Here is a 6,210-nt window from a genome sequence, read left to right on the forward strand (position 1 = left end):
CTCGGCGGACATCCTTTTCAAGCCCGCCTTCGACAAGCTAGGGTTAGATGAAAAGGAGTTGAGAGCTTACCCCGACACCCTATATGGGTTAGGGGATACGCCAATAAAGCCGCTGGGATTTTTACCCCTTCACACCACCTTTGGAAAAGGGGAAAAATCAAGGACTCTGAACATAGACTTTATAGTCATCGATGAAGGGTCAGCCTACAATGCCTTAATCGGCAGAACTACCCTTAATCGCCTTGGAGCAGTGGTATCAACTCCTCACCTCTGCATGAAATTCCCAACTCCCGGAGGAATAGCAACGGTGAGGGGAGACCAGAAATTGGCAAGGAAGTGCTATAACGAAAGCCTAAACCTGAGAGGAAAAGGCAAAGAAGTCCACACCATAGAGTTGGGTGGAGCAAGAACCAGAGAAGAACTACGGCCCCAACCGGGAGGAAAAACCGAGGAAATATAAGTCGGTGAAGAGGAAGGAAAAAACACTTACATAGGAGCCAACCTAGGGGAAACCCTAAAACAAAGGTTGGGAGAACTCCTAAGAACTAATTCCGACCTCTTCGCATGGAAGGCTTCTGACATGCCCGGGATTGATCCCGAGCTCACGTCCCACAAGCTCTCGGTTTTCCCGGGGTCCCGACCTGTACAGCAAAGAAGACGCAAGCTCGGCCCAGAACGAGCCTCAATAGTAGAAGAACAAGTACAGGCGCTCCTGGAAGCCGGCTTTATTAGGGAGGTCAAATACCCAACATGGCTAGCCAATGTAGTGCTAGTCAAAAAACAAAATGGTAAATGGAGAATGTGCGTCGACTATACCGACCTGAATAAGGCATGTCCTAAGGACCCTTATCCTCTACCGAGTATTGATACCCTGGTGGACTCCAGCTCGGGGTACCAATACCTATCATTCATGGATGCCTACTCGGGATATAACCAAATCCCGATGCATGAACCCGATCAGGAGAAAACATCGTTCATCACACCAAAAGCCAACTATTGCTACGTGGTCATGCCATTCGGACTGAAGAATGCAGGAGCCACGTACCAAAGGCTGATGAACAAAGTGTTTTCCCCCCATTTAGGGAGCTTAATGGAGGTATACGTCGACGACATGTTGGTAAAAACCAAGCAAGAAGTCGACCTCTTAACCGACCTCTCACAAGTCTTCAACACTATAAGGTTGCATGGGATGAGACTAAATCCCGCAAAATGCGCCTTCGCAGTAGAAGCAGGGAAATTTCTAGGCTTTATGCTAACACAAAGAGGGATTGAGGCCAATCCCGACAAATGCAGAGCCATCCTAGAAATGAAAAGTCCGACTTGTTTGAGAGAGGTTCAACAGCTTAATGGCCGACTTGCAGCCCTCTCCAGATTTTTGGCAGGATCGGCACTAAAATCCCTTCCATTATTCTCCTTATTAAGGAAGGGATGCCAGTTTGAATGGACTCCGGAATGCGAGGAGGCGTTCCAAGAGTTCAAAAAATTCTTAAGCCAACCTCCTATATTAACTCGACCAATACCGGGGAAAGACCTCGTCCTATATCTATCCGTCGCAAACAGGGCTGTCTCATCAGCCCTGATCACAGAAGACGAGGTCGGTCAATACCCGGTCTACTTTACCAGTAAGGCTCTACAAGGCCCTGAGCTAAGGTACCACAAACTAGAGAAGTTTGCCTACTCCCTAGTGATAGCCTCACGAAGGCTACGACCTTACTTCCAGGCTCATACAATAAGAGTCCGTACAAACCAACCCATGAAGCAAATCCTCCAAAAGATGGATGTTGCAGGGAGAATGGTTCAATGGGCGATAGAGCTCTCCGAGTTCGATTTGAGATATGAAACTCGGACAGCGGTCAAAGCCCAATGCCTCGCCGACTTCATCGCAGAATATGCAGGAGAACAAGAGGAAAAACCGACTACATGGGAACTCTATGTAGACGGATCCTCTAACAAAACAGGGAGCGGCGCAGGTATAATATTGGTAGATGGAAAAGGAACCCAGATAGAGGTCTCCTTAAAATTTGAATTCCCGGCTTCAAACAATCAGGCAGAATATGAAGCCTTGATTGCCGGATTAAAGTTAGCAGAAGAAGTTGGCGCTACAAAGGTGATGATCTACAGCGACTCACAAGTGGTGACTTCCCAAATAAGTGGAGAATATCAGGCGAAGGACCCCAGTATGAAGAAATACTTGGAAAAAACCCTGGAACACCTTGGGCGCTTTGCAGAAACCGAGGTTAAGCACATAACTCGGGATCTAAATAGCAGAGCTGACGCCCTATCCAAGTTAGCAAGTACCAAACCCGGAGGGAACAATAGAAGCCTGATCCAAGAAACCCTCCAAGAGCCCTCGGTGTCAAAAATAGAGGATCAACAAGAGGTACTTGAGGTAGTCGGCCTGAACCTCGGATGGATGAATCCCTTAGTCGAATACCTGAAATTCGACATCCTCCCCAAAGAGGAGAAAGAGGCTAAAAAGATCCGAAGGGAAGCACAACATTATACTTTGGTGAGAAATGTCCTCTACAGAAGAGGGATATCAACGCCATTACTGAAGTGCGTACCGACTTCAAGAACCACCGAGGTGCTGGAGGAAGTACATAGCGGGATCTGCGGAAACCATCTCGGAGCAAGGTCGCTGGCCAGGAAAGTAATCCGAGCAGGATTCTATTGGCCGACCTTGCAGAAAGATGCAACAGACTTCGTGAAAAAATGCCAGCCATGCCAGATGCACGCAAATTTCCACGTGGCTCCACCAGAAGAGCTCATCAGTATAACTTCCCCCTGGCCTTTCGCAAAATGGGGAATGGATCTATTAGGTCCTTTTCCCCAAGCACCAGGGCAAGTCAAATACTTGATAGTGGGAATAGATTACTTCACAAAGTGGATAGAAGCAGAACCACTAGCCACTATCACCGCTCAAAGAAGTCGCAGGTTCCTCTACAAAAACATCATCACAAGGTATGGAATACCTTATTCCATCACCACAGACAATGGAACCCAATTCACCGATTCCACCTTTAGAAATCTGGTAGCCAGTATGAAAATCAAGCATCAATTCACCTCGGTGGAACACCCACAAGCCAATGGGCAAGCCGAGGCAGCTAACAAAGTCATACTGGCAGGATTGAAGAAGAGATTACAGGAAGCAAAGGGAGCTTGGGCTGAAGAGCTCCCTCAAGTATTGTGGGCTTATAGGACGACCCCCCAATCCGCCACAGGAGAAACACCCTTCCGACTAGTTTATGGCGTAGAAGCCATGATTTCTATTGAAATCAGTGAGCAAAGCCCAAGGGTAATTCTCCATGATGAGGTCGGAAATGTACAAGGGCACAAAGAGGAGCTCGACTTGCTCCCCGAAGTCCGAGAAAATGCCCAGATAAGAGAAGCGGCACTAAAGCAAAGGATGACTACCAGATACAACAAGAAAGTCATTCGAAGAACATTTGCCTCAGATGACTTGGTCCTAATCAGAAACGACATTGGAGTCAACAAATCAGGAGATGGAAAACTCGCCGCAAATTGGAAAGGGCCATACAAAATCAAGGAAGTGTTAGGGAAAGGTTATTATAAAGTAACCGACCTGGACGGCAATGAGCTACCAAGGTCGTGGCATGCTTGTAATATGAAAAGGTACTACAGTTAGAAGCGAACTCTACTCCCTGATGTACTCTTTTCCCAGCTTCATGATTTTTTCCCAAAAAAAGGTTTTTTCTGAAGAGGGGTTTTTAACGAGGCATCATAGTAGAGGCTAAGGGAAACATGCTGTCAAAGACCCTTAGTAGCAAAAAGGTACCTTCCCAATTAATAAAGATCTTTTTCATTACTATGTCTCTATCAAATATCCTCCTTTATTTTTTAAGTCTTTCTACGAAACGCGCCGACTTAAGCTCGACAAAACGTGAAAATCCCATGAACCGACCTAACATGGTCGTCAGGATGAAACGACGAGGTACAAGTCGGTGTAAAGAGGTTATGTGAGTTGATCGTATTAAACTCGGGAACAATCCGACTCATAAGTCGAAAACAAGAACCCGAGTAGAAAAACTCGGAAATATTCCGAGTAAATGAAAAACGCATCGCAAAAATAACCTAAGTCATAAAAACTCACTAAGGCAAAAGTTGAGTATAAAGGATAACAAAAGAGATATCAAAACTTAGAAAAAGTTCAAAGGTTGCATACAAACCTTCGAACGAAAAGGGCTTGAGAAAACAATACAAGCCAACAAAGGGTTTTTTCAGAAAAGATCAAACATATCCAAAACAGAAAAGCATGTGCACGCACAAGGTAACTTAAACCCTTATCCAAAAAAGGGGGCATTTATTTTTAAAAACCCTTATCCAAAAAAGGGTACGAATTGGAATATTTTGCTTACGGCCTTAAAAGGCCAGAGAGAGAAATTGTTCACAAGCACCAACAGATAAATAAAGTTTAAAAAAGGGGGGACCCACAGGCCGGGCCCCCATATAGCCATAAAAATAAAGAAGTCATTTTTTGATCGGAGTAAAGGAATCACCACCACCAGAAGGAGCACCACCAGGACCGGGAGGAGGAGCCAAAGAAGAAGTCGGGGTAAGGATTGAAGAACTCGGAGCATCTTGGGGACGAGAAGGAGACTCAATAATCCTCTGTCCCCGAGTCTTTAGGTCTGACTCGGAAACGACCTCGGGAACAGGAGGATCAACAATGGCGCCATCAATAACTACTTTGTCAGGATGTAGTGGAGAAAGGTCCAAGTCGGGAGCGATAACTCTGACCTGTTCCAAGAAAATTCTCCAAGACTCCTCGGCACCATCGGCGATAGAGTCCTCCAACTCGGCGTATGCGTTCCGAGAATTCAACAAGTCCTTCCTCACGGCCACAATATCTTGAAATAAGCTGTGGTAGCTGTCTTGCGCCGTTTTCCTCAGATTCGCCTCCAAAGTGCATTGGGCCCGCAGTTTACCCTCCTCCTCCTTCAGGTGATCCCTCTCCTTCCTCAATTTATCCCTCTCCTCCTTCAACTCCTTCTCATGCTTTTCATAAATAAGAATCCTCCCCTCTAACTCCTCAACCCTCGAGGATGCCCCCAAAGAGCTGAGGGGAGCCTTCTCAAAAATGTCCAAAAGTTTGCCACAAACACCCGCCGCCCTAAAACTCTCCTCAGCCATGGTGGTAAGGTGGTTTCGAACAGAAACATCATCCATACTGATAAAAGGATAGATGTTCTTTCGGACGAATGCCATAGCATCCGCCTTAACCCCACCATCGAAGGAAGAAGAGCCAGACTCCAAAGTCTTACGCTTCTTCTTCTCGGGCTCGGAGAGAATTTGGGCTGAAGGGGGTGGTCGGGGCAAACTCGAGGAAGAAATTACAATGGGTTGAGAAGGAGTGCCAGTGTTCTTAGGAGGAGGAGGTGGAGGAGGAGGAGAAGTGATCGCCCCGGACCTAGCCCGGGACTTCGCCTTGGCCTCTCGGACCCTTTGGTAGGCCTCCTGAGCGTTCTTTTTTGCCATATCTACAAAAGAAACAACCAAGTTACAAGTCGGTATAATATAAGTCGGCGGAAACTACTCGGAAATAAAGAATGCATGCACTACCTATTTGAGATTGAACGAAAGACGGTGTTCCCTGAAGAATTTTTCTGGTATCCAAATATGGGGACCTCCCCCACGCTTCTCGGAAAAACCCTACAATGGCCGCCTCCACCTCATCCAGGTCATCGGGACCATATTTTTCACAAGAGGAGGGCGGCGACCAATAAAGGGGAAAGCGGGGAGAGGAATACTCATCCAGAAAAAAGAGGTGGTGACCCTCTACGGCTTGAACTTTGAAAAAGAAGTTTTTAAAGTCGTGGAAAGATTCATCAAAAAGGGTGAAAATCCTCCGACCTTGAATGGCTCGGAAGGATACCCATTGCTGTTTATTGTTGAGCCCACTAAAGGGCTTGGTCACATGGAAGAGAAAGAAGAAAATCTTTAGAGAAGTCGGAAAGTCCAGAGCATGGCTTATAAACTGATAAATCTTCAAAAAACCCCAAGAATTGGGGTGAAGTTGAGTAGGGGCAACATTACAATGATGCAAAACAGATATCTCAAAATCTGAGAAAGGGAGAAAAACACCCAAACGGGTGATCATGCACTCATACATAAAGAAAAAATGAGGGGCCTCCTCATTTTCTCTCCCAAAACAGACCCGGTCTTCAAGACCCGGGATTATCAGTTCGTATT

The sequence above is a fragment of the Arachis stenosperma genome, chromosome 1 (genome assembly GCF_014773155.1).
Source record: "Arachis stenosperma cultivar V10309 chromosome 1, arast.V10309.gnm1.PFL2, whole genome shotgun sequence".
Taxonomy (NCBI): domain Eukaryota; kingdom Viridiplantae; phylum Streptophyta; class Magnoliopsida; order Fabales; family Fabaceae; genus Arachis; species Arachis stenosperma.